Consider the following 11779-nt stretch of genomic DNA (forward strand, 5'->3'; position numbering starts at 1 on the left):
AAATTGACGAGGTCTCATTGAGATTTTATAATTTGTGGACCTATCTACAAGAACTTAAATTCGTACGTTTTTACTATATATCATGTACGAGCAATGCATTATCATAGGCTCAATCCTATCCATTTTGCCTAAATAAGTACAATTGTATTCTTATGAGATTAAAATTAAAGGAAAAAGATTCTTCAGGAAATCAAAAGAATGCAATTTAGGGATAAAGACAAAGACAAGAAAAATAGACACTGACACTGAAGAACATGAAATAAACATTATAACACCTACGACGAGACACTAAAAACTGGAAACATGGACGAGAGGCACCGGTAGGGAAAGCATCCTCCGCATTTCTACAAACTACCCACGAGTTGCTTATAAAAAGTCCGGAGTAGACGAAATAAGAAAGGAAAATCTATGATGCCATAGTGAACAAATCGGTTCTCATGGCGCAGATAGATACATCGTAATGATCAACGGGTTCAAGATGACGACGATAATTTTTGTAGTGGTAATTTTAATCTTAAAGCACACTATTCTTGTTCCAGAATAGCCTAATTGTAAAATATTTTGCCGTACAAAAGTCCGTGAGGTTACGCCAACCACTGGCATATGGTATGAATTATGATATAAAAACTCCATATACAGGTGCTGAAAAGATATTTCCTCAAATGAAAGGAGAGTTTACAAAAGGGAATGAAATGTCATCGCGTTTGTCGAACAGTTTTGTCAAGAGTTTTCTTTTATTACCGATGTCTAAGTGTTGGTCAAATGGTGTCAGTAATGTCCTTTATCTCAAGTTCTTTGGGGGAGATGCAAGGTATGAAATCCTCAAAATTAGGTAGTACGTCATTTTTATAGCGGCAACTGGGGATCAGGTTAAACGACTAAAGGAATTTATGTCCATGTAAAAATGGTTGAACCACATATTTCTATTTCAAGATCGCGACTAATGTATGTCCATGTTTGCTTGGCAAACAGTATAATCAATCTTTAAAGATGTTTTATCATGTTGGTTAAATATGATAAATTTACATAATAGATTGTTTGATTTTCCTTACCTCAACGAATCATTCTCACAATGTGACTAAAATGAAATTCAAAACCTTATATTTGTTTTGACTTTACAGCATAGACGACATGACATTTGCTTCCATGTATCAAGTTACCATAAATATGGTGCAATTAATACCTTGTGATGATCCACGAGTTCATAATGACGAACATAAAACCTCTGTAGTGATGACTTCAATCATGTAGCAACATAATCCTACCTCAGAAAACAAATTGTAAGAAGTCCGGCGCGAAACAAAAGGTATGTGTAGTTACGGCAACCTCTGGCATTATGTGTGAGTTTTGATATGAAACTTAGGCAGGTGCTGAAGGAATGTTGCGACTGATGAAAGGAAAGTTGACCATACGGAATGAAAAGTTTTCTCGTTTGTCGTACAGTTTGGACAAATGCTTTATTTTTCCATCACCAAAAACGAGATTAAAGGATCATGCTAAAAGATGTTCCTTCTTTTTGATCAGATCAGCTATAAACTAAGCCTCATAAGAGATTGAAGGGATAGATCGGCAGGTAGAAAAGCACAATTTGTTCCCATTGGAATGTCGACCGTTTGTAGAAAAACGCGAAAATCATCTCCTTCATGTATATTTGGAAGATGATTTGAAGTAGTTATTGACAAAGTATAAGGAATCTCTACCAAAAACTATATATCTTGTATCGAGGTGAACTATTTTAGAGTAACTACGATGTAAAATGTTCATGAGTCCGAATTTTAATTGAGTATGGGGAATAGAAGTATACATAAAGAGTTGAAAAATCATAGGTTTATTTATGCTATTCTGTATTGTGATAATAATCATGAATTGGAGGTTTCCAGAAGATCTTTCGAGATTTCAGGGCCCACATTGAATTGATACCACAAAGGGAGTAACAAATGTCGTGGTAATACTGCATACCATTTTAACAGCTGCGAGTATAGAAATTAAAAGTTTTGAAAGAGGTTCGTTGGAACATTTCTTAATCCAGTAATATAGAGCGTTGTCTGTATGGATTCTTGTGCAGTTAAGGAATCCAGTACAAAGACGGTAGATCACAGGTATCGTCTGTGGTACAGAGAAAAAAAGATGATAGCACAAATATTTAGTTTTCCACTATCTTTTCTTTGGAGAGTATAGTAGTCTTTGTACTGCCATTATTTTCTATGTTTACCTCTGATAATAAACAGTGGGTGTTAAACATTTTGCAGACAAAAGGTTTAGCGGTTAATTGTTTTAACATAATAGGTTGTCGTCATTCCAATAGGCACCAATTGTGTGGCAATTTATTTATGTACCGATACGAGTCAAAGTTCTTATAGAGTCGTCGATTAAAAAATCCTCCAGAGCTGGAAATAATAGAGTCAATCGACAAATGTCTCCGTCTTATGTTTAGACATGCTTCTAGAATTAGACGCAAGTGATAACACCAGTACAAGACTGTACTTTCAAACTCGAAAACTGTCCTTATATATGCAGGAGTTTACTTCCTGCTTATTGGGTTTACATATGCCAACCTTGAACATGATCTTATTATTTTGAGGTTGAAAAAACGACATGTCGATTTTGTCACTCAACTTACTATTAATAAACAAGGATACAGGAACATGCGCCCTGTCCGATCCGTTATTTTTTTCCTTTAGATATTAAGGTCTTATCGGCTATAATTTTGTGGTAATGGAATAAACAATAACAGATGCGTTCTTTATTATAATAGTCGGTTAATACTACGGAACTTATTACTACCGTAGGCACGGCAGGTTTTCTTTTTCATTTCATCGAATTTTTCAACTCACCAACTTTGTATTTATATCCATTTGATTTAGAATGTAAAATATCATTAATTTCAATGTTAATGAAATAGATAAAAACAAATGTACTTTTCATTACACCAATAACTTTTGTATGTAACAGATAAGCTTACACCGATCTTATTTGTGCCACTATTGAAGCGCCGCAGGTTTTGGCAAACATTGAGACCTGGTTTGACCAACTCTTTCACTTTGAAATGTCCAAAAGATGTCAGCAACATATTGCAATTCTAATTTATCGGTTTTAATCTATACTTATTTAAACGTATTAATATTCTTTGCGTTAATACTAATGAAATTGTTTTATAAAGTACATGTTATGTTCTTGAATTATGAAGGTGAATGTAAGAAAATATTAAAAAAATTAAAAAAATAAACATGTACTTCCTCGTCTAGTTACAGTCGAGATATAGATTCTCAATTATTTTCCTCATCATAGAATATCACTGTACTAAGTATTCTTTGCGATTTAATGATTGGAAGTAATATCCTGGAACAAGGGATAAACATGTCGTACGAGAGACTGAAATAATAAAATTTGAGATGGTTGCTACATTTATTTTGATCTGGGTGAATATATTCCCTTGAACGAACAAAAATGGCATCCTTGTTCTATTGCGGTCTAATCTAACTTACTAAAGTGACAATATACCTCCCGATTCATTTATCGTATATATGGCCAACCACTCGTCATTCTGTTTCTTATTTGCCTCGTTATGGTTTATGGCAATGTCTTGATTATGCCTTGTCCTTGATTCGGAACAAAGACGTCCCGAAATCGAAATGAGACCATATAGTTCGTACGGGGAAGATGTCATGTTCTGTTGGATGTTTGATGTTATAAAAATGTGTATTTTACTTAAACTTAAGTTGTATTATATGTGGTTGTTGAATCATTCATCTAATTTATTATTTGTCTGAATTGGGAAGTTTAATTGTACACATTTATTATTTTTTACATTTATAATTGAGAATGGCTATTTTGTTAACCATATTTTTTAGCCCTCAAATCTAAAATAATTAATCACTCAAACTTGGGCTTGTGTTACTGTAAATATAAAAAAAAGTTTTATCATTTTCATATTGTGTATAAACCCAAAAAGAAGTATATAACTAGGTAATGTAAATACATGTACTGGTTTATTGACGAAGAAAAAGATGCTGAAACGTCAAAAGTAAAAGAAACCCCCATTTTCAGATATACTTAAAATCAAAAGATAATTAATCATTGATGCCATACTCAAAACTTCATACTCAGGTGCTAAAGGGATGTTGCCACAGAAAATTCATTGCGTTTGTCGTAAAATTTTCTCATGAGTATTCCTTTACCGTCGATCTTTAAGTGTAGTTCAATATAAGAAACTGACTTTATAGTGTCCCTTATCTTAAATTCGTTGCGAACATAAAATTCCAGAAGCTAAGTTATGAAAATCTAGCTAAACAATATTTCTTCCTTTATATTAGGGCAAAAGAGTAATCAAGGGAACCAATGTTATATAGTAATCAAAATAATGTAATCCAGGGACATGGAAAACAGATATACAGTTGCGATTACTTCTAACCTCTCTTCGATCCTGTCAGGATTCGTTGTCATAGAACAGTTCTAAACTGTCAGAAACTGTTCTGACCCGCGACACACCTTGTCAGGGTCTGTCGGGACTTCCGACAAGCTCTGTCTCAGTTTTTCATGGGTCCTGACACCCTCCGGTCCGGAACTGTCCTCAGTAGAACAGATACGTGGATTAGAAGAGTTCCTGACAGATTCTGACAGCCATCAGCTCAAGAATACTCCTCTGACTGAATTACATACAGTACATGTACGTGATTACGAAAGAAAAAAGCGCAGCACCCGAATCCCAATTCGTCCGACGGAAAGGAAGCCTTGCTATGTTTAAACTTGATTTGTTTTTCAATTTTTTACACAACTTTTATACATGGCATGCAGTACCGTCAAAAGATATTGAGTGTCGTAAAAATAGCATTTAGTCAATAATTTTAGACTCATGGAAATCAAAAGTGCTGACACTCATACATTTTGCAAGAATAAGATTTTTTAAAGAATTTTGAATCAACTCAAACAAATGTGTCACAGCCACCCACAAAATAATTATATTGATAAATTAGCATTTCAGTCATTATTTTTATACCGTCAAGCAAATAAAAAAATTAGCATTTTAGTCAAAACATTTTACACACTCATACCAATTAAAAGTGTGCACACTCATATATTTTGCCTGAATATGACATTTGTAAAGAATTTTGCCTTTTTTTAATGTTTTGCAGCCACCACATGATATTTATATTGAAAAATTTAGCATTGTAGTCATTTATTTTAGACACTCATAAATATAAAAAGTGCTCGCACTCATACATTTTGCAAGAATATATGAACAGTGATAATCTTTGAACGACGAGTGACTGGACAGTGATCGACGAAAATTGGAACATGATTGGGGGATGATAATCACGACTGGTTGTATGTATAATTGGAAATTCAATGTAAATTTTGAAATCAAGATTTGTTTTGTTATCGGATCAGCTAAATTACATTAGTCACACAGTTTTATTTATTAATGGCGGACTTCCTGTTCTAAATTACGTCACACATAATAGAAAGACTTAGTTCAGGAACTGTCCAGGGGTATGACAGTTTAGAACAGCTTTTCGTATTTTTTTTGCCACGACCTAGGACAGTTTTTGTCCGGATCCGTCAGAGAATAGGACAAAACGTGTCCTGACCCAGGACAGCCTGTGTCAGACTCTGTCAGGATATGTCAGGATTTCTATTCTATCTGCTGCCATAGAACAGAAATCCTGACAGATTCTAACAGAATTTAAGAGAGGTTAGAAGTGATCGCAACTGTACACAACAAAGAACAAAAAGTAACTAAAATCATATATACAAAGCAACAAAAGCAAATGGGCAACTCGAACTGAACTAAACCTGGGAGCATGGACCAGGTGCAGCGGATGGGTAAGCGTCCTCTGCTTTACTAGAAACACCCGCCGAGTTGCTCATAAAAGTAAAGTCCGGGGTAGAGGAAAGAGGAAAGGAAAACTTTGACACGTTGAACAAATGATGGTGCAGTTGTTGCGTTTCGCCATATCTGTTCCTTTTTCTTTTAGATCAGATCAGCTATAAAGTCAGCATCATAAGATTGTAGGAATATGATTAGCGGAGCACAACTTGCTGCAATTAAATGCTGACCATGTGTCGGAAATTTCAACACAAATTTTCAACACAAATATAGTGTTGATAACTTACTAGCATTTTGAAAGCATTTTATTTAGTATTTTTGGAAGATAACTTTGGAGTTTTCGTTTTACACAATATAAAGATTCTCCATCAAATACTATCTACACCGTCTTTTCTGATTTATCGACGATGTTTAATGTTTTAAGATGAGGATTTAACTGAGTATGAGTATGCGATTATTAAATTTAAAAGTTTTCATTGGATCCTACTTCTCTTGATCGGAAGAATTTATTCCTGTTCTAAATTTGATATAAAAGTTTGAGTTGGAGCCATACACCAATGTGTCTCTGTGCTGACCGACATATATATAAGAGTAATCAAGGGAACCAAGGTTATAGTGGTAATCAAAAGAATGTAATCCAGGGACAAAGACCAGACATGGAAAACAGACATTCACAACAAAGAACATAAAGTAACTAAAATCATACATACAAAGTAACAAAAGTAAATGAGCATATGATTAGCATATGATAGGTCGAGAATCTTTATATTGTGTAAAGAACAAAAGTAAATGAGTATAAAGAACGTCTTTTTTCACAAATAGTATGTTTTAGCAAGTTTTTTTGTGATGTGTTTTTTTATTAAACAATATAAGCAGCCACACTGGAAGGCGAAACTAGACCGTGTCATAGTTTATTGTGAAAATATATACAAAAATATTCACTCTAGGTTATAAGTAAGAATTAGAGTATTTACGTATTTTTATCATGCATTTCGGAATTGGAACGGTAATACATTGTTTTAAGTCAAATATATATAAAATTATTCAATAGAGTTTCGACTTCGAGACCCAGGAGCACAACTCTTTGTAATTCTTCTACAAAACCACAGTTGTTCATGACAATTACCATAAAGTGTACGTTCATCTCAATGTCATAAAATAATCATACTATTATCTTTCTACGGTCTTGTGGTATCGCTGCATGTTCTATGTGCTATTCAGTATGTGTCTGGAGGTTTTCAGATATGTTGTCATACAATAAATAAAAAAAAACAGTCCCAGCAAATGCCTCGTGTTGATTTTCAAACATTTTTTCCAACAAATTTTGACTGAACGAATTTCTGGTAAAATATTTGTTGTTAACTGAATTGCTTTTTGACCATACAAAGCAAACATCGCCTACATATTTCAAAAAACAACTGCAGTGCTAATTTTAAGTATATGCGACGGTTAATTATCGAACCTTGTTTACGACGAAGTACCTTATGAAATACACCTCCTGAAACGTGAAACATTCCCAATCTCACATAAAGGATGTACATGAAACACGCAAAAGATGACCCGAAATAAGAAACGAAATGCACGTTACACGTACTCGATTCGGGTGTTGAATGAATGCCAACCAATCCTGCAACGAAGAACAAACGATCGTGTCCGTCCTAAGTTTTCTACTTAGTTATTGCTAAATTTCGATTATAATCATATAAAAATTGATGTAAAACTGTCTGCACAACTATGTTCAACTAGATAAGTGGATCATTTTGATATCAAATCATATTAACATTAAGTAAAAAAATCATATTTGATATCCTATTGGCGATAAATATAGATTCAATAAGAATCTTTTTTGTTGGAAACAACATGACCTGTACTTTCATAGAATTTCATTAAAAGACAACGAATGTATATTATATAGAATATTTAAACAATGAAAGCAAAAAGAATATACGGTTCTTTTCTGCCAAATGTCAGTTTTATCATCAGCGAAATACATATACAAAAATGTATTGTAAAAACATTTTAATTGGTCCAGAAATATGAACATATCCATCTCATAAGTTTGGGGTAAAATGTACTCAAATTTAGGTAAAAAGGTATTTTGTACACACGCGATACCATCTGATTTTTCTGAACATGAACATAAATCAATTTTTCATGTGAAAATTGTCCATTTGTGTCATCAATGGATAATTGTGAACACATTTTCCTTACTTCAGGAGTATAAAAAAGATTTTAAAAAAATCATACATTATTTGTAAAACATACTCCATCTTGATATAACTTAACTATTTAAACTTATGTTACATCTTCTGATTTGTAATAAAAAAGGCGATGTTGCGTTTTTGAACTGAGACATATCAATCTTTATCAACAAAGAGTATATTGCGAAAACAATTATATTGGTCTGGGAGAATGAACTATCAAGTTATAGTACAGCTCTTGTATGGTATAAACTATCCACTTTTACCATGTACCATTCTTCATTACCCATTGCCCCCATCCCCTTTCACATTGATAATTCCCAATTCCCCATTCCCCATAGAAAAATACCCATCCCCCATACCATTACCATTGCCTATTTGTCATCAAATATTTATATAATAAAACAGAATTTTATATTTTTGAATTCTCCAACATTTTAGCTGTTCTTTTTAATTTAAAATAATATAATCCTGTATATCAATAATTACTTTCAGAACTAATTAGTTCCCATTCCCCTATACACCTCTCCACCCCACCCCCCATATCCCCATCCCCATCCCCATCCCCATATACCATAGAATAGGAAGTTTTCCCCAAACAAGTAGTGTCAAATATACTACATTTTATCTAAAGATTGCCATTTAAGGTGATATAGAAATTTGGATTAATGCCACACCTTCATTTTTTATCTTAAAAAACAAAATTATGGCAATCACTGTTAGACTGGAGCATGCAGTTTGTGATTATTCTGATATTTTCTCTAAGTTTTCGTAAAATGTATGTGTACTTTTCTTTTAAGAATGGCAACATTGTAATCCGTATCTGACAATTGCAATATATAAAAATGCGCCACAAACATGGACAGAACGAAAAACAACAGTATGACAGTTATCGATAATACTGACAAGAGTAAATGCCATTTGAAAACAAAACAACAAAGGAAAAACAATCTGAAATACTTGCATAGTCTCGCAAATGATACTTCAAAACTTTAATTGGTGTGTGTATTATAAACTTTGTATAGTACATTTACTCTTTTTAACTATAAACAAGAAAAAGAAATCATTGCTTTAAAGATTGTAATCAAGTCTAGCCAATTCCCCCATAGTGAGAAACGGCATATCCACCTGAGTTTGTAAAACTAAATATACATCTAAAACAGGTAGAACTCTAATCAGTTCTTGTGTAGATATGCTTGAGATTAGGTATTGCCAAAACCGTCCGATCATCTACATATCACACCGTTCTGCGTTTTATTTTTTCCAATAGCTCTTCCATGTCTTTTATAAACTTAAAATACTACAGTATCTATTGTATGAGGATATTTCGTTAATAGAAATACAAAACAGAAATGATATAATAACAGAATATTCATAATATTCATGAGTTCACTTTGCCCTTTGTTATCATATGACTAACTTTGGAAATATCAATATAAGTAATGCAAATCAATTTATGCGAGTACATGTAAGAAACGACTTTCTGAATATCACAAATATACGTGCAACCCTTTTCTACCTACATTTGATAAATAAGTTATTCTTTTATCCCATTTTTTAATCGAAACAATCTTGGGAACCATTAAAGCTAAAATCTTCTGTTTTAATATCAGAAGTTGTAATAAAATTACTAATCGAAATGATAATAGCTGCATGAGTCTGACGGAAAAGCAGTTCAATACAGCCACAGCTTACATTTATATAACTGCTTATTTGAATTTATGATCGAATATCAGCAGCACTAGAAAACGTAAAGTGTAGATTTATCTGAGATTTTGCAATGTTTAGAAAGCTTTACATAAATGTGTTAAGTATACGATAAACTGGAAAGAAAATTGTCAACGTTAAAATGGTGCCAGTTCCTGGATTATTTGGTTGTATGAAATTCTCATTACACCATTTCTCGGGGTTATGAATATTTAAAAAAAAATAATTGCTAACACTTCACTCCCCAATATTTTAACCGGAGACCTGACAGTCTAGTCCAGTTGGTTTGAGTGGTCCCTTGTACATGTTGTATCCAATGTGTATCCATATTAGCGACAGGGCTCCAACTACAGCACAGAAAAAAAATGAATGAAAATTGTGGGACTATCCCCATATCAGAAGAAAACATGCGTTTACATCAAATGGACATGCATGCCCTGAATTATAAAAAAAAAGAAAATTATCAAAATGAAAATGTGAGCGCCTGAAGTACGTTGAAGTATGTTGAGTACATCCTTATCTTAATCATGAATGCCTAAAATTTTATATAATTTTGAGTTCTATACAGTCAGTATGCTGTGAATGAGAATTCTGTTTGATATTGAGACCAGGGGTAGGGGTAATACTTTTAACATTTTTAAAATTGTTTTTCTTGCAAATTAGTTTTGTGTGGTTTATATATGTAGAGAATGAAATTATCTATCGAATGATACCAAATTTTATAGATTTTTAATAAATTGTAGTCGAATGCATGTGACTTTTTACAGAAAATTCGAAAATCCCATTTTTGCATTTTTTTTGGATAAATTCTGAATACGAAAATCGCCAACAATCATCAAAAGAACCCCAGAAGTATAAATCCTAATACTACTTAACTGCAAATACAAAATTAGCAATTTTTACTGAAGCATAAATACTCTAGGGGTTTTCACATTGAATAATATGTCTAGTTTGTTTACAAGTGCTATTCCAGGAAAGCTAAGACGCTCAAACAATTGAGTTACAATAAATTTGGCATTTTGACCCAGTTAGGTACAAATATAGGCTTATACTGAAAAAGAATCCGAGAATATTCTTTGACGACAAATTAATACGGTAATGGGAGGTATAAAGGTACCTAAAAAAATGCGATGAAGTTGATGAGTGAGGAGGGTGCACGGTGGACCCTTCCAATCCTTGGACTAAAGAAAACTCTTTGATTACTCTTTTGTTACTTCCGAAACATGATATTTTTTTTCATTATATTGTGGAAACGTAATAACCGTAGAGCTCACACCGCATCGTGGCGCTCGCTATTAATGACGCAATGGCAGAGAGAGGTTTTGCGCGTGATCAAATCTAGATTTTACCCACCATTTCGTTTGAAATGCCTGTATTAAGTCAGTATCATTGCGGTACCAGCTGCCCTGGTGGTGTATAATATCTATTTTGTTAGATTGGACTTGACTTGATACGGAATCCGATCAGTGTTCGCTAATTTTGTTGTTATCCTTGTGTTATAGCATAAGTCACCGGTATATACAATAACAAGAAAACCTGGTTTAAAGGTATATTGCAACATTGTAAAAGTAAGTTATTGAAAGTAATGATTTTGCTTCCACTATTTTATTATTTGACTGTATTTTATGTGCATCTGCGTTAATTAGCGAGAACAGGGGATATGGACAGAAAAGTAACAAAATTTCATCGCCGTTTAATTTCAAACGAGTACAATTAAGGTACCAAATTTCCTGTTATGCAGTGTAAGAGATTTTTTTGTTTGGTGTTCATTATTAAACCATAATTATTTATTCACAGATTGCTTTTTTACTGTCTGCTCCGTTTAAGTGCCAGACTTACCAGACACAATACTTCCAGTAACCTATAGCTACACCATAGTCAAGCAGGGATCCAATCGTGGTGAAACAAATCTTTTAAGCATTGACGGATATCAGTATATCAATAAGGTACTTTGTTTTATAGTATAAAATATAAGTATGATTAGTAAATAACACAAAAAAGCTTATCTCAATTTTTTTAAGAAAATGGTTTAAGATCAAATATC

This window comes from Perna viridis, chromosome 10 (assembly GCF_037379345.1).
Source record: "Perna viridis isolate PV_CMFRI_1.1 ecotype Kerala chromosome 10, ASM3737934v1, whole genome shotgun sequence".
Lineage (NCBI taxonomy): Eukaryota > Metazoa > Mollusca > Bivalvia > Mytilida > Mytilidae > Perna > Perna viridis.